Source organism: Pongo pygmaeus, chromosome 6 (genome assembly GCF_028885625.2).
Source record: "Pongo pygmaeus isolate AG05252 chromosome 6, NHGRI_mPonPyg2-v2.0_pri, whole genome shotgun sequence".
Lineage (NCBI taxonomy): Eukaryota > Metazoa > Chordata > Mammalia > Primates > Hominidae > Pongo > Pongo pygmaeus.
Genome location: NC_072379.2, coordinates 66,160,282 through 66,179,531, shown reverse-complemented (window position 1 = coordinate 66,179,531; position 19,250 = coordinate 66,160,282). Strand labels below are relative to the sequence as shown.

General features: G+C 35.1%; 1 long non-coding RNA gene across 2 annotated transcripts in view; it reads right to left on the bottom strand.

Annotated features, from left to right (window-relative positions):
* The window catches only part of LOC134739859 (uncharacterized), a 68,141-nt gene extending 50,864 nt beyond the window's left edge, over positions 1-17,277 (bottom strand). For both annotated transcript variants that reach the window (XR_010126915.1, XR_010126916.1), the window contains exon 1: positions 17,171-17,277. This is a non-coding gene — a long non-coding RNA (uncharacterized LOC134739859). The remainder of the gene's footprint in view (positions 1-17,170) is intronic.
* Positions 17,278-19,250: the final 1,973 nt, after the last annotated feature.

The following is a 19,250-nucleotide window of genomic DNA, read 5'->3' as shown; positions in this document are numbered from 1 at the left end:
AAAATACTCACTTAGAAAGCCTTTGTACCACTATCCTTTTGTCTTGAGAGGAATCCCTCTGAGAGACTTGATTCCCAAGTAATACTTAGGTCTATATGGCCGTATGCTAGGGATTCAGCCAATTTGCAGAACTCTCCTAAGTTTAGAGGCTGATCCTCAGAGAGACCTTATCTTTAGAGCAAAAGTCTCTAAAGCACAATTTGGTAAACCACTGTTCACTATGAATATCCCAAACAGAGAAAGAGGAGGAGAGGGAGGCTGGAAAAGTTTGAATCTGTGTCCCTTTATAAGAGATAATTTAATGTTATTTCTATCCAAAAAACATAAAGAAAAAGTAAGTCTTGAAAGTGGGACACAACATCACACTGAATGGGCAAAAGCTGGAAGCATTTCCCTTGAAAACTGGCACAAGACAAGGATGCCCTCTCTCACTACTCCTATTCAACATAGTATTGGAAGTTCTGGCCAGGGCACTCAGGCAAGAGAGAGAAATAAAGCATGTTCAAACAGGAAACAAAGAAGTCAAACTATCCCTCGTTGCAGATGACAAGATCCTATATCTAGAAAACCCCATCATCCCAGCCTAGAAGCTTCTTAAGCTGACAAGCAACTTCAGCAAAGTCTCAGGATACAAAATCAATGTGCAAAAATCACTAGCATTCTTATAAACCAACAACAGACAAGCCGAGAGCCAAATCACTAACAAACTCCCATTCACAATTGCCACAAAAAGAAAAAAATACCTAGGATTGCAGCTAACTATGAAGGTGAAAGACACCTACATGGAGAACTACAAACCACTGCTCAAATAAATCAGAGATGACATATACAAATGGAAAAACATTCCATACACATGGCTAGGAATAATCAATATTGTTAAATTAGCCATACTTTCCAAAGCAATTTATAGATTCGATGCTATTCCCATTAAACTACCATTGACATTCTTCACAGAACAGAAAAAACTATTTTAAAATTAATATGAAACCAAAAAAGAGCCCAAATAGCCAAGGCAATCCTAAGCAAAAAGAACAAAGCTGGAGGCATCATGCTACCCAACTTCAAAGTATTCTAAGGGGCAACAGTAACCAAAACAGAGTGATATTGGTACAAGAATAGACACATGAACCAATGGAACAGAATGGGGAACCTAGAAATAAGACTACACATCTACAGCTATCTGATCTTCCACAATGCTGACAAAAACAAGCAATGAGGAAAAGATTCCCTGTTCAACAAATGGTGCTGGGAGAACCGGCTAGCCATTTGCAGAAGACTGAAAGTGGACCCCTTCCTTACACCATACACAAAAATTAACTCAAGATGGAATATAGACTTAAATGTAAAACTCAAAACTATAAAAACCCTGGAAGACAACCTGGGCAATACCATTCAGAACATAGGCACAAGCAAAGATTTCATGACAAAGACAACAAAAGCAATTGCAACAAAAGCAAAAACTGCCAAACGGAATCTAATTAAACTAAACAGCTTCTGTACAGCAAGAGAAACTATCAAAAGGGTAAGCACACAACCTACAGAATGGGAGAAAATATTTGCAAACTATACAACTGACAAAAGTCTAATATCCAGCATCTATGAGGAACTTAAACAAATTTACAAGAAAAATACAAGCAACCCCATTAAAAGCTGGGCAAAGGACATGAACGGACACTTCGCAAAAGAACACATACAAGGGGCCAACAAGCATATGATAAAAAGCTCAATATCACTGATCAGTAGAGAAATGCAAATCAAAACCACAATGAGATACCATCTTACACCAGCCAGAATAGGTGTCACAAAAAAAAAGTCAGAAGATGAGACGCTGGCAAGGTTGCAGAGAAAAGGGAATACTTAGAAAATGCTGGTAGAAATGTAAATTAGTTCAACCATTGTGAAAGCAATGTGGTGATTTTGGAAAGAACTTAAAACAGAAGTACCATTTGACCCAGAAATCCAATTATTGTGTATATACTCAAAGGAATATAAATTGTTCTACCATAAAGACACAGCATGTATGTTCATCACTGTGCTATTCACAATAGCAAAGACATGGAGTCAACCAAGTGTCCATCAATTGTAGACTAGATAAAGAAAATGTGGTACATACACATCATGGAATACTATGCAGCTATAAAAAAGAATGATACCATGTTCTTTGCAGGGATATGGATGGAGCTGGAGGCCATTATTTTCCTAACACAGGAACAGAAAACCAAATACCGTGTGTTCTCACTTATAAGTGGAAGCGAAATGATGAGAACACATAGACACAGAGGGGAACAACACACACTAGGGCCTATCAGATAGTGGAGGGTGGTAAGAGGGAGAGGATAAGGAAAAATAACTAATGGGTATTAACCTTAATACCTGGGTGATGAAATAATCTGTACAACAAACCCTCATGACACAAGTTTACCTATGTAACAAACCTGCACATGTAGCCCTGAACTTAAAATAATGTTTTTTTTTTAAGTGAGACATTTTAACTTGCATTTATAAACCACAGCAGTGTTTCCCAAAGTGGTTCTCTTGGAACACTAGAAAGGTTCCGTAATCAAATGGATTAGAAAAATACTGCACTCTCTATCACTCCAGGACTCACAATTGTCATAGATGTATAAAAGGCCCCAAAAAATCTTCCAGTTATACACAAAACTTTTGAAACCTTTAATTCTCTTAAATCCAGAATTTCTCAAACCGATCTGACCATGAAACCATTTATTAGAATTATTAGCAAGCACCCCATGGTACCACAGTTTGGGAATATAATTTAGAACAAGAGTCATAAAGAAATAATCATAGTGATGAAACTGTCTATACAGGTGACTATAGGCATACACCACCATACCTGGTTAATTATACTAGAGTTAGAATGTAAAAGGAATTGAAATTCCCTTCGTTTAATAATATTTATTTGTTTTGAGCAAAGCAATGCATTTGGTCATTCAAATATACGATCTCTCACTTCTTTGAATGCTTATTTGATTATATATTTCCTTAACTTCATGCACCATGTTAAGTGCTTAAGCACATGTACAAGCTCACAGTTCAGCCTTTTGCTTATTTTCAAAAATTTTTGGCATTTATTGGTAGCAGAGTAATGTCCCTTCTAAACTGGGTTAAAAGGCAGCACGAAAAACAAAGAGGGAATCTTCTGTAAGCATGACTTGACTCCAATTACTCCTAACTGAGAGGGCTAAGTCATTCTGTGTAATCTCTGTCAAAAAAGATGACTGGCTCAAAGAGGTTTGGCCCTTACCCATTGGCAACCATCTTAGTTTTGTGATTGTTTATGCCAAAAACAATCAGCCCAAACCATATGCATTTCAGACAGAAATAAAACATCATCCAAAATGGTGTAAAGTTAAGTGAGAAGTTAACCGTTTCAAATAGAGGGATTGTTTTATTTGTTTTACAGTTGTGTATGGAATATTTTCCTACCAGCCTTGATTCTAAAATGCAATAGAACAGATAAGCTATATTTAAGCTGTGAAATTACTAGTAGGTTGATTTTGTTTAATTTTAAAATATCTAACTTGCATATTTTAAAGAACCTGGACTTCAGATATTTATTCACATTTGTCTGAAAAGACAGATGGTGCCAAAGCTGGAATATACCCAGGGTGATTCATCACAATGGGGTAGGTAGCTGCTAACTATTTCTGACTGGCAGAGACCAAATTGCTTCATTATCCCCAATTAACCCCAAAGATTAACAAGCAAATGAACCACCTGCCACCATTGTTTACATGAGATTTTAAGAGGGTTGAGAGGCAAGCTGGGCTTGGACCATTTCTTGATAAAGATGTCCCAATCCCATCCCCACCAAACACAACTCAGTCAAAGGAAATTCTCCAACATCTATTACTGCTGAAGAATGTGTAATCTTGTTAATTAAAGGTCTAATTAATTCTATTTGTTACATATATTACCATGATTTTGACTCATTTTAAGAAATTTTACCACTTATAAAATCAACATAAACATTTACTATTTTATGTTCCTTTTCACTAATAAATCTTATAATTGATTACATCTTAAAATTAAAGAAAAAGTGTTTCATTGACACTTTTTTAAAAGAAATATTTTAAACAGAATTGGATTCATGTTATATGTTGGTTCATGATACACAGTCCTCATTAGAGTATGTGTGTTTGTATGCAACTAATGACAGAACATCAAAATACACAAAGCAAAACTAATAGCAATGAAGGAAGTAAACGGCAATTCAGCAATAATAATTGAATACTTCAATACTCCACTATTAATGCTGGATAGAACAGTTAGACAAAAAAAAGAAAGAAACAGAAAATTTGAACAAAACTGTAAACATATATAGATGTAGACATCTATATAATATATAACATATGTAGACATCTATAGAACATTCAGTGTAACAACAGAATATACATTATTCTCAAGTGTACACAGAACATTCTCCAGGATAGACCATATCCTTTAGAACTTATTGAGGCCACAAACCTCAATATGTTCTAAAAGGTGGAAACAATACAAAATATGTTCTCTGACCACAATGGAATGAAATTAGAACTCAATAGCAGAAAAGTATTGGGGGGGAAATTACAAAAATGTGGAAATCAAATAACACTCTCATAAATAACCAACTGGCCAAAAATGAAATCAAAAGGAAAAATTACAAAATACACTGAGATGAAAGACAATGAAAACACAGCACAACAAAACTTTTGAGATGCAGCTAAAGCAGTGCTTAGAGGGAAATGCATATTTCTAAATGCCTATATAAGGAAATAATAAATATTACAAATCAATAAACTAGCCTTCCTGCTTATGGCACTGGAAAAGAGCAAAAATAAAGCAAGCAGAAGGGAGGAAATAAATAAAGATTATGGCAGAAACTAATGAAATAGAGAATACAAAAACAATACAGAAAAATCAATAAAACTAAAAGCTGGTTCTTCAAAAAGATCTACAAAACTGCCAAATGTTTGGATAGCTAGAACAAGAGGAAAACAGAGAATACTTAAATTACTAGAATTAGTACAAAAATGGGGATATTACCACTGACTTTACAGAAATAAAAGAGTTAAAAAGCAATACTATGAACAACCGTAGGTAATAAATTAGATAACTTGGATGATATTAACAAATTCCTAGAAAGATACAAAATACCAAAATTGACTCAAGAAGCGTACTCTGAAGACTACAAACATTGTTGAAAGAAATTAAAGAAGATTGAAATAAATGGAAAAACATGGCCCAAGTTCATGAATTGTAAGATTTAACACTGTTGAATTGGTAATACTCCCCAAACTGAACTACATATTCAACACAATTTTTATCAGAATTCTAGCTGACTTCTTTGTACAAGATGACAAACTGATTATAAATTTCATATGAAATTTATGGGGACTTAGAATAGCCAAAACAAACTTGCAAGAGAAGAACAAAGCAGGACTCACATTTCCTGATTTTAAAAATTAACTACAAAGCAACAGTAATTAAGACAACATGGTATTGGCACAAGGGTAGCTGTACAGATCAATGGAATATAACTGCCAGTACTAAAATAAACCCATGCATCTATGGCCAACTGATTTTTGACAAGGCTGCCAAGATTATCCAATGGGGAAAGAATAGTCTTTTCAACAAAGGGTACGGGCCAACCAGATAGCTACCATGAAAATAATGAAATTGGATCCTTACCTCACACATCCACAAAAATTAACTCAAAATGGATCAAACACCGAAATATGAAAGCTATTAATATAGCAGCTTAAGAAGAAAACAAATGGGTAAGACTTTATGACCCTGGATGTGACAATGGATTCTTAGATTTGACATCAAAATCATGAAGTCTTAAAATAAACTTCATCAAAATTCAAAACTTTTGTGTTTCATCCTCCTTATAAAAGTAATTCTTTATTTTTTCCTGTTTTTCTTTCCTTTTTTTAAAGAGAAAATTCTTCAAAGCCACAAAAAACTTTTGTGCTTCAAAGAACATCATCTAGAAAGTTAAAGCCTACAGAATATATATGCACTTATATGTGTGCATATGTATGTGCAAATCATATATCTGAAAAGGGACTAACTTGTATCTAGAATCTATAAAAACTTCTACAACTCAATAAGAAGAAGACAAATAACGCAATGTAAAACATAGGCAAATAGTTTGAATAGACATGTCTGCATGGAAGATATACAAATGGCCAATAAGCACATGAAAAGATGCTTGAGAACATTAGTCATCAGAAAAATACAAATCAAAACTACCGTGAGATACTATTTCACACCCACTAAGATGGCTAGAATCAAAAAGTCATATTGACAGTGACAGAAGACACGCAAATTCCTAGGCATACAGGGATGGGTCTCTGGTAAAATCCAACCTTCAAGCCAAAGACAGTTTAAAGCCTGAAAACTGAGCTGCTGGTTCTGGATAGAGTCCACGAATGGAGTGAGAACTTCTATCCCCACCTTACCCTCTCTATCAGTTCCTTCTGGATGATGCCTTTTAACCAATTGAATGATACTTTTTCCAAAGCCCACCCATGGACCAATCAGCATGCATTTCCCCATTGTAAGCCCATAAAAGCCCTGGACTCAGCATGACAGATGGCTCTCAAGTTGAGACCTGCTCTTGAGGTACATGAATAATGCACCTGCTCTCGAGTCATCTCTCACAGCTAAGTGCTCTCCTTCCGTAGCTCAATAAAATTCTTCTCTGCTTTACTCACTCTCTGGTGTCTGCCTACCTCATTCCTCTTGGTCTCAAGACAAGAACCCAGAACCTGCCAAACAGTGGGAGCAAAAAGAGCTGTAACACTCCCACTCGCTGAGCTATAGGAGTGAAGAGCTCTGACATTTCTTGGGGACTCAGACCTTGCGATTCCCCAAGCAAGAGCTGTAACACCCTTTGTGTCTCCATGATTGCTGGCATCACTGAGTTTTTGGGCACCACCGTGTTCCCTTTGTCTAGACACCAGTGCCCAACATGGAAGCCACTTGTGGCATGCTCAGTCCAGCTGCAGGCTGAGCTGGAGCTATGGCAGGCATGGGCTTTGGGCTGGCTGCAAGCCAAATGCAGCCTGCCAGGCCAAGCAGGCGGAGGGAGCCCAGCAGTCCCCAAGCGAGGCCTGGGCAGAGGCAGCCGTGGCCACAATTTTCAGCTGGCCAAGTAGCCCTGAAGGAATCCTGTAACAATATAATAACAAATGTCAGCAAGGATATGAATAAATAAGAACCCTCAAATATTGATGGTGGGAATGTAAAATAGTGCCACTGTTTTGAAAAACAATCTAGCAGTTTCTAAAGTGGTTAAATAGAAAGTCACCATATGACCTAGCAATTATATTTCTAGGTATATTCCCAACAAAAATATATCCACACAAAAATTGTACATGAATAATTATAGCAGCATTATTTATAATAATTAAAAGGTGGAAAGAACCCAGATGTCCATCAATACACAAATGAATAAACAAAATGTGGTATATCCATATAATGGAATATACTTACCCATAAAGAATTGAAGTATCGATACATCGTACCACTTAAATAAATCTTGAAAATATTATAAGTGAACAAAAGCCAGTCACAGAAGTCTATATATTATATGATTTCATTCATGTGAAAATCCAGGACATAGAAACTAGTAGAAACATAAAGTAGATTTATGGTTGTTTGGGATTAAAGGTGGGGTATTGGAAGACAGGCAGTAATAGCTAAAGGGTATGGAGGGTTTTTTTTTTTTTTGAGATGATAAAAATGTTTTAAAATTGACTGTGGCGATGGTTTCACATTATCTTTGAATATTCCAAAACCATTGAATTGTACACTCTAATAGGGTGAATTGTATAGTATGTGAATCCTCTCTCAATAAAGCTATTTTTAATTGATAATTAATATAGGCAAACAAATTGAGGGAACTAGTGGAATAATTAGACAATTTCACCATCATAATGGAAGATTTTAACATATCTCTTCCAATTATTGATAGATCAAGTGGATTAAAAAATCAGCTAACTATAGAAAATTTCAACATATATAACACTGAATGAATGGACCTCAACATCAGAGTACATGTCCTTCTAAAGCACACATGGAACAGTTACAAACTCAATCATGTTAAGGCCATAAAGCAAGTCCCCAGAGTTTCAAAAAGTTAGGTCACACAAAACCCCATTCTATGACTACAATGCAATTAAGTTAGAAATTACTAACAAAAAGAAATAACAAATTTATCTCATATATTTAGAAACTAACCCATAGGTAAAAAAAGAAATTGTAATGAAAATTTTTTACAACTTTAATATATTTTATCCATTTTTAAGAAATCTGAAATGTGATAAATGTATTAAAGCTACCTATAATAAAAAATTACGCAAGTACCTACACTGAAGTCTTGAAGTTTCTCAAAGACTGTTATGTCAGTATAAGCACTGGATAAGAAGAAATTTCTAGCTGATAGGAGAAATTACTCAGCTATAGACAAATATTTAGGTATTGCTGGGATACTCACAAATATTAGGTATTGCTGGGATACTTGTCTATGAATGGCGCTATGGGTAACAAGCTTACAAAGCCAGACTTTTTAACTCTCCTCGTGTAAATACATGATTCTCAGTGTCCATTGACATGGGAAACATGTTGGAGAGTTCCTGATGTTTGTGATTGTACTCCCAGCAATAATTATTCCATCCAAAATGATATTCACATATAAAGAGCCAGAAAAAACAAGGCTTGATGAGATTTTTTCCTAAGATTTTCCTTTCCCTGCCCAAATTAGTCAAAGTTTAAGTACACCTATTTTAATAGGCCTCCTACAAACAACATCAAACTTCAACAAGCAAACACATACCCATGTTTTTATTTCATGGGGCACTAGTTGATATGATAATTTTATAAATGCTGTAGATGTTTTACTCACCTAACTTAAAATAGATTTTCCCTGGTATGAAATGATATGTTACATACAGAAAAAGTTGTACAGAACTACCTAAAGTACATGTAATTAGGAATACCATCAAATTAAAATACTCTCTTTTTTGTAGACACACTTCAAGTAATATTATTTTTAAAACATTGGTAATAGGTTAAAATATAACACTCATATATCTAATAGATACAACTTCATTCATTACCAAACTAAAATTTCTGGAGTTTAAATTGTCTTTTGACATTTAGAACAAAACTTAAATGCTAGAGGCTAAAACTGTGGCGATGGAGCATGGTCGGCTTTTTGTCCTATACAGGTATCAGTCAGACGAAGTATTTCTGAACTAAAATCTAATAAAAATTTCAATAATATTAAGTTACTATTTCAAAACCCTTAGGAATGTTTCAAGACATGTGAAGAATAGAATTATTTATAGAATGTATTGGCTTCCTCTGAACAATGCTCAAGGAGAGATATATCTCCTTACTTAATGGCTTACAAAACAGATTCTCTTAAATATCATACATGCAATGAGCACATTTCTATGCTATGTTCTCTCTCTAATGAGTGGCACTTATAGTAAGAATGATATAGGTTACCATTGATTAACTATTTTCTTTTTATCAGGATGTGTTACATGCTTTACATGTCTTATATATATAAACTCATGGCAACAAAACAAAGTAGTTCTTAAGATTATTATCACTATCATTTAATTTTAAAGATATAAAATCTGGGACCACAAAAGTTTAATTAGTCCAAGGCCATGTACCCAGTAAACATTCAGTTCCAGGTATGTAGTTTCCAAAAGCCTGGAAGATTTCCTTCATTCCATGATTTCATTTGCTTTTCCTTGTTATCAGCCAGCTACAAAACAAAATCCAAATAGGTATGTGTATACCCCAAAGTGAGAAAAATATGATTGCTTTTGATAGTCTTTCAGGCTCCAGAATAAAACACAAGAATTGTGTTGACCTGGAGCAAGAAATTATTTGTCCTACTCTTGGCCTGCCTGCTTTATTTTCCAGTGAAGATCAAATATTTCGTCAGGCCTCCTTTATGGAGTTGTGTTGTTGGTTTATTTTCAAATAGCTTCTTATTCTCAGAGCACACCTGTGTTAAACTTAATTTTGAATAACTTTTAAAGATGAAATAGTGAAAGTATTGTTTTCGATGTGTGCTTTTCCAGAGTCTTCCATAACCTCTTTTTGAGCGGCAGCTGTCAAATTTTAATGTGTGTAACAATGCACATCTATGGACTGGCTGGATTGCCAGGCCTGGAACAAGATGGGGATTTCCAAATGATTCTGAAGCAGGTAATACTAAGATGACCCCTCAAGAAAAGTGATTGCATTGAACATGATTATAATCTTGTTTAAATAATAAGGGTGGCCAGAAGATAAGCTCCAGGGTCAGATGAACCCATAGTTAGGTTTTATTTCTGTTGCTTTCTAGCTTTGATTTAGGACAAATCTTTTAACCCCTTAGCCCGTGTTGTGAGGATTTAATGAGATCAAATGGGAAAGACTTTCACTCTTCCCTTTTAAAGCTCAGCTCTTTGCACAACAAATCCAGTTTTCTTTCTATTCCACAATACTACCTCTAAGAAAGGGCAATGTGCTGCCTGCTCCAAATGCTGTGCCTCAAAAATGCTGCCAGTCTTCTTAAACTCCTAAGCATCAAGCCAAGGCTATTCATTTCCTTGATGATTAATCTGAACACTCGTTACTTGTTGAATTTTCCACTGCACCACTTTATTTTGACATTCCGGGCCTTCTTTTGGCAATAATGCCATTTGTTTGGAGAAATACAGTGAGGGTAGAAATTTAACACTTAACACAACAGTTTATAAGGCACCATGTTCCAGGCAGCAGGAATTCACCTGAGCTTTGTCACAGAGGCTTACTGCCTCTCTGGTTCCTTTGAATATGGCTGGCAGGTAGCTTAATTCATCTTGGCTTGAGCAGTTTTTGCTCTGGCTTCAAGTAGAAGTAAAGTACCTTTTATTACTGGACACACTTCAGGAGGCATAAGTGCCTTGGAAGACGCTAAAAGAGTATGTTCTCTACTCTGGTAATAGCTGTGCTACGGAAGAGGATAGAAAAAAATTCAAAAGTCAGGAATTTATACTTTAATCTTTATGTATATAGATCCTTGGTGAAATGCAAAAGAATATTCTCTGATTTATTAACTTCTTACAGCCTATGGACTTTCCATCTTAACAGGCCCTTAATTTAAAGCGATTTTCTAATGGAAAGCAAATGGTAGTAAACTTTACAAAAGGATAGAATGGTATAGTCATTAAAACATTATTGAAGTAATATGAAATACTTATTTGAAATGACTACTGGCATCACCAGAAAGGATCTTTAACCTTTCAATAATTTTATAGTTCTGACTCTTATTTCCAAATTTAGATTTCATCAGCACCAACAGAAAATATAAGAACAGTAGCCTCAGTGCAGGTTTAGTTTATATTTAGGACTTATTTTGCCATCTTTAATTTACAGTTCTCTAGTAAACCAAAAAAATAGAAACAAAAATTAGGCTAAAAAATCGTTACTAAAACTAATTATGTTGTAGCTGTATTTCTTTCAGGCAATAGTTTACCCTCAGGAATCTAATTTGTGGCACTTATTTCCTCCAGTCCAAAGTCTGAACTTTGGCTCCACAGCTTCCAGACTGTGCAACATTGGTGATATTCAACATCTCTAACCCTCCGTTTTCTTGTGCATAATACAGGAATAGCAATAATTCCCTCATAGATTATGTAAGCATCAAAGATGCTTACATCAATGCTAAAAGATAGTGGGCACTCAACAAATAATAATTTTTACCACACTATGATATATTTTAAAGTAAATAACAATAAAGATTAAGCAGAATTACAAAGGATGTAATTACATGGGATGTCTAGTTGTTTGAAGAATAGAATTATACAAAGTTAATTGCCACAAGAAACTTAGAAAGTCAGTGTTTGCATTTTTTAGAATCAAACACTTGAGTCTTCACTGTTTCAAGGTTGAACTCATCATGCTAGTATTTGATTTTGATGAATTTATTAGTTTTTCTTAGTATAACCATTGTGTTTAAAGCTCTTGCTTATGGGTTCATCTGTAGAAGAACACTGTGTACTTATCACTTCATTAATGAAGAGGTCTTTAGATTTGGAATCTATCCTATTATACTGTAATACCTAAGATTTGAAACTACATTTCTGTAAGAAAAATGTATTACAGTTATAATAATTTGAGGATGCCATTTTCAGAATGTTAATTGTGTATAGGCAAAATTACTGAAGCCAAAAAATATTCAATGGCTTGGAATTTAATTGCAACTGGGAGACTACCCTTTGGAAAGTGCATGTGGATGGAAATATTTATGAGTTGGCATGGAAAGCTGGCTCAGTATATTTGCTATGGAATAATTTTAACTGTTACCTTGTTTTACAAGCTGGATTTTATCTGGTGCCTTTTGGGGAGGGTTGAACAACTCTATACATTCACTCCACATACTGAGGTTGTTGTTTTAGTTTTCAATTTCAGATATGCTTGAGAAGATTTTAATAAACTTTCACAGGAAAAAGATCAAATAAATCAAACCTCCAACATTCTCCACATAAGAGTGACATGATATTTTACATGCTCTATTGTTTCATATACCATCAGTTTTGTACCAGATTCTGGCAAAGAAAAATATCTTACCTCAAAAATTTTTATTTTTTGGATCACCAACAAACAAAAATCCAAAAATAAACAAAAACCAAACCAAGAAAGAAAGCATAAAACAGTAAAAATCAAAACCATGACTTGCATGCTAACTCTAAAAAGAAACCATATAATAAATTTTCTGTTCATTTTGATTACAATCAAATTTTGTCAAACAGAGTGGTCTTTCTCACAAAAGATCTAATATCTAAAAATTTAAATTTGTCCAAAGTAAGGAACTGATTAATGAGATATATTTACAATCAATTATTCTGCAGAAATTAAGAAATGGCATTGTAAGAAAATACAATGGCATGGGGAAATGGGCATTATATCTTAAAGTGAAAAAATATAAAATGTGGTCCTATTTCTGTTTAAAAAGTGGTGCTTATTCACTGGAAAATTGGTCTGTAATTCTATTCGCCAGAAGTTTTTTTCATGTGGTGTAGACTTACAGTCATTTATTTGCTTTGAAGTTAAATGTATTTTCTAAAATTTCTAGTAATGGATATATTAATACTTATCATTGTGAAAAGAAAGAAATTACTATAATAATAAAATATGAAAAACTGGGTATAAGCAGTGGCTACTGTCTCTTCATAAGTAAGTAGCCTGCTTCGATATTGACATTTCACTCCCAAATTTATGGCAGAGTGTTCAAGTGTGTCCAACCAGGACAAGTCACCAGAAGAGCGAAGTCATGGACCAAGGAGAAAATGAGCACAGCAGGCACCAAGTGAGCTAGGAACTGCACAACCACACCAGATTCAGAATCGAGGAACATAGAGAACACTGTGCAGGTCATCCCAGTAACCAACAGGTCTGGAGCCAAAATCCAAAAGACGAAAGACAACTGTTTCTTGCCCAGTAATATGTTCCATGTTAAAAGGCCCCCTTCTCTCTCTTTCTGTGTTGTTTTTTTCTCTCTCAAAAGAACCCCCGAACTGTGTGAGGTGTTGTGTCCCTAAGGCAATAAAACTTTACATCAAGAAACTCTTAACTTAAGAATCCATATTCTCAAGGTCAGTAGAGGAATACTCTGATTTGATGATTCTTAATGAACCCAATGTTTTATTAATTAAATCAAGCCACACATACATACAAATATACATTATTACTTACACATCTTGTTTTTATACGGTTTTATATATCTGTATCAATTTTTAAATCCTGTTATTCCCTGCAATATGTTCAGAACTGCTTAGTGACTCTTTATGAGACTTAGGAGAAGTTAGATTTTAGGAGAGTTCTAGGTGAGTTCTAATTTTCCAGAAATTATATTAGGAAAGTAACTTTAAAATAAATATGTTAAATTCTAGAGAAAACCAATGACCTAAATTTAAATTCTAAACCTGAAACCAGAAGTTTTGACCCTATCTTCAGGGTGCTTTTGTTGTGCATATTGTAAGGAGAAGATCGGGTTATACCCCACTGAGGAATTCCTCAGCTAATGTCTTATAGAACTATAAAGACTCTTCCAATATACTCATCCTGGGAAAATGATTACTTAATGCATTTACAATCTTTATCTCCAGATTAAAATAATCTCAATTCAATTTAATTTTCTTTATAGGCTGTATTTCTTTTTTGCTCACCCGTGAATTTCCTTGATTTTTCTGAAAATGAGATGCCCGAAATTAAACCTTGCACTAATACAGTCAGTATACTAATTCATTCTAATGCTGGGAGGATTTCACTCCCAGCACTTTTAAGATAATTAATCTCAGATTATGAAAAGGCAGCAACTTGTAGAGCAGCCTACCCTATGGTTACAAAGATAAAATAGAACATGCAAATCAGATGATAAGTTCAACTAGTAATAATAATTATTGTTTATTAAGTGGTAATAGTAAGGACATTGTTTTAATTCATCACACGTGCCATAAATATTTGGCCTGAAGTCTGGCTCTTCAAGCAGATTTCCAGCTGGCTTCCCAGAGAGTCTTATTATTTCCTACTGGCAATACCCAAGGACCAGCTCTTCTTCCAGCACCTTAATCCTGGTCCTAAGGGTCTTTCCTTGCACCTCTTATGAGATGCCCCTTGCAGCTCATCTTAATAGCGCTAACCAAAACAGCTACTTAGAGTGCGGAAGCTTATCCCTGTGAGTGTGGAGACCTCAGGAGACAAAATACATTTTACCTAAGTACAGGCTAACCACTCAATTCATCTTAGCATGAGTCGACACATAAATCCAGGTTTCACAGCCATCTCCAGTTATACTTCCTAGTTCGCTCCCTGTGACATTTGAACCCTTTACATACTGGTACGTAAATACACCCAGAAAAGAGCTAACCTAAGTGATTTCAAGTAGTCCACTAGGTGGCAGAGGTGTTTACGAGGAAGTGAAGCTCAACAATGCTCAAGTCTCCAATAGTTCAGCAAGCCAGGAAATGAAAGAGAACCTAATAGGAGAATATAGGGTATTTCTGAATTACATAATAAATATGTATTAAACTGTGAATCTCCCCCATCCCCAAACACATACCACACTACAGGAGTTTCAATTTTAAACAAGATACGAAAAATCACCAAAAATAGCAGCAGCTACCTGACTCAGCCAACATTGCTATTTTAAATAATTTTTAAATTATTAATAAACATAATTCATCACATAAACATAATTAAAGACACAAACCACATGGTTATCTCAATAGATGCAGAAAAGGCCTCCAATAAAATTAAACATCCCTTCATATAAAAAACTCCCAATAAACTAGGTATTGATGGAACATACCTCAAAAAAATGAGAGCCAATTATGACAAACTCATAATCAGTATCATACTGAATGGGCAAAAGCTGGAAGCATTCCCTTTGAAAACAGGCACAAGACAAGAATGCGCTCTCTCACCATTCCTATTCAATATAGTATTGGAGGTCCTGGCCAGGGCAATCAGGCAAGAGAAAGAAATAAAGGGTATTCAAATAGCAAGAGAGGAAGTCAAACTGTCTCTGTTTGTAGGTGATATAATCCTGTATCTAGAAAACCCCATCATCTCAGCCCAAAAACTTCTTAAGCTGATAAGCAACTTCAGAAAAGTCTCAGGATACAAAATCAATGTGCAAAAATCACAAGCATTCCTATACACCAACAACAGACAAGCAGAGAGCCAAATCATGAATGAATGCCCATTCACAATTGCTACAAAGAGAATAAAATACCTAGGAATATAGCTAACAAGGGAAGTGAAAGACCTCTTCAAGAACTACAAATCATTGCTCAAAGAAATAAGAAAGGAGACAAACAAATAGAAAAACATTCTATGCTAATGGATAGGAAGAATCAATATCATGAAACTGTCCATATGCTTAAAGTAATTTATAGATTCAGTGCCATTCCCATGAAACTACCATTGACATTCTTCACAGAATTAAAAAAAAACAACTTTAGAATTCCTGTGGAAGCAAAAAAGAGCCCATATAGCCAAGACAGTCCTAAGCAAAAAGAACAAAGCTGGAACCATCACGCTACCCAACTTCAAACAATACTACAAGGCTACAGTAACCAAAATAGCAAGGTACTGGTACAAAAACAGACACATAGACCAATTGAACATAATAGACACCTCAGAAATAAGACCGCACATCTACAACCATCTGATCTTTGACAAACCTGACCAAAAAAAAGCAATGGGGAAAGGATTCCCTATTTAATAAATGGTTCTGGGAAAACTGGCTAGCCATATGCAGAAAATTGAAACTGGACCTTTTCCTTACACCTTATACAAAAACTAACTAAAGATGGATTAAAGACTTAAATGTAAAACCCAAAACTATAAAAACCCTAGAAGAAAAGCTAGGCAGTATCATTCAGGACATAGGCACGGCCAAAGATTTCATGATGAAAACATCAAAAGCAATGGGAACAAAAGCAAAAATTGACAAATGGGATCTAATTAAACTAAAGAGTTTCTGCACAGCAAAAGAAACTATCATCAGAGTGAACAAAGAACCTACAGAATGGGAAAAAATTTTTGCAAACTATCCATCTGACAAAGGTCTAATATCCAGAATCTACAAGGAACTTAAACAAATGTACAAGAAAAAAACAAACAACCCCATTAACAAGTGGGCAAAGGACATGAACAGACACTTCTTAAAAGAAGACATTTATGTGGCCAACAAACATATGAAAAAAAGCTCAACATCATTGATCATTAGAGAAATGCAAATCAAAACCACAATGAGATACCATCTCGCACCAGTTAGGATGGCAATTATTAAAAAGTCAAGAAACAACAGATGCTAGTGAGGCTGTGGAAAAACAGGAGCACTTTTACACTGTTGGTAGGAATGTTAATTAGTTCAACCATTGTGGAAGACAGTGTGGCAATTCCTCAAAGACCTAGAAACAGAAATACAATTTGACCGAGCAAACCCATTACTGGGTGTATACCCAAAGGAATACAAATCATTCTGTTATAAAGATACATGCACACGTATGTTCATTGCAGCACTATTCACAATAGCAAAGAGATGGAATCAACCCAAATACCCATCAATGATAGACTGGATAAAGAAAATGTGGTACATACATACCATGGAATACTATGCAGCCATAAAAAGGAATAAGATCACGTCCTTTGCAGGGACATGGATGGAGCTGGAAGCCATCATCCTCAGCAAACATACACAGTAACAGAAAATCAAACACTGCATGCTCTCACTTATAAGTCAGAGCTGAACAATGAGAACACAAGGACACAGAAAGGGGAACAACACACACTGGGGCCTGTCAAGGGGGCAGGGGGAAGTAGAGTATCAGCATAATAGCTAATGTGTATGGGGCTTAATACCTAGGTGATGGGCTGATAGGTGCAGCAAACTACCATGGCACACGTTTACCTACATAAAAACCTGCACATCCTGCACATGTATCCCAGAACTTAAAATAAAATATAATTAAATGTTTTAAAATTGTCCCTATTTTTTTATTTTTAAGAGAGTGAACTTTAAAGGAAATCGTGGGTTACTGATGTTCCACTGACACAGTCATTTATTGAAAATGACTGGAAGTCTGCACACTTACATGCTCTGGGCCTCTTCCTGTTGTCTGTCATCTGCTACATGTCAAAACTTGTTAATCAGAGCTAACATATCCCTTTCAGCCACGCAACTGGATTCTAGATTTGACTTTGTCACAGTATTTGGAAAGATGTCTCTTTGTTCTTTCTCTGCAGTCTTTATTTAAGCTATCTTAGCAATTATTCTTTTGGTTTCACAATAACATCGCCTCTACATATGTTCTATGTGATGAAAATAAGTAAGACCTGGTGGAAAGAAACTGAGATTATTTTCACCCAAAGACCTAGATTTGAGTGTTGATTTTGCCACTTATTAAATCCTGGGCATGTTTTCTGACATCTTTAAGCCTTAGTTTTTTTACTAGTAACATGGAGAAAATAGCTAAACTCACAAAATCATTGAGAAGATTACAGGAGAGTATATGGAAAACAACTTAAAGTATTATATAAATATAAATAAATATGTGTATGGAACTATGTAAATATATACGCAAATACATATTATCATTTAGTTTTGCCAAATAAAATGTGAAAGAAACATCGGACTCAGGAATATCAATATTGCAAACCTAGAAAGACAAAAAGTGCAAATTTTGCAGGGCTCAACTTAAAAGTTTCTAGAGGACAAACACTTGTGTTGGTAGAAGGCCATGGTGTAACAGGACACAGAGGCTCGCCTGCTGCAGAGCTTTTATGAGCCTTGGCAGCACAGCATAAGAGAACAGATGATTCAGATCCTCTTCTTGTGGAATCAAAATTATTTATTAATAGAATGTGTGCTGTGATTGTTTTCCTTGATACAAATGTAAGGTAATAGTCTCAGAATTTCAGATCTAATTGCTTTGTTTTGGATTCTTGTCATCTAAATTTAATCCTAAAAAATGCAGGCTTAATTGGATGATTCTTCATTGTATTGCTTTTTTGTTTTTAATCTACACACAAGGGGTCAGAGTGTATTTATTAGAAGTTATACTAAATATTTTAATTTTTCATATAAGACCTTCATATAAAATGTATTTTACACACACACACACAAAATGAGGGTGTTCTAAAGCCTCACTATGCCAAGTGTAGACTATAATCCAGCAGCAGCAGCAGCATCACCTTGGAGCCTGTTAAAAACGCAGAATCTCAGGCTCTATCCTAGACCCATTAAATCAGAATCTGTATTGTAAAAAGAATCCCAAATGATTTATATATGCGTCAACTTTGAAAATAACTGGTTTTGATCACCTAATAGTTAGGTTTAGTTCAGTTGTTATGTCATTTGTTCTATCCAACAATATTGACTTTCTCTATAACTGTGATAGAAATTAGGAAGTTTCTCCTTTTGGCACTTACACTTTTTTTTTTTTACCCCATACCATGGAATGTGAAGGCATTTGTCTTTGGGTCCCCACTACCTCATGAAGCCTCCGTTTTCTCCCTTTTCATCTTCCGCCTCCCTCCCAAGCTATGTTTCAGATGTGCTGCAATACTCAAAGCTTACATTCAGAGGCTAAGTGTACACTACGTAGGGTCCCAGTTGGGTATTCAGTTTGACTACAGCATTGCTCAAATATTAAATATGGTGATGCTAGGAAGGTTTCTAGCCA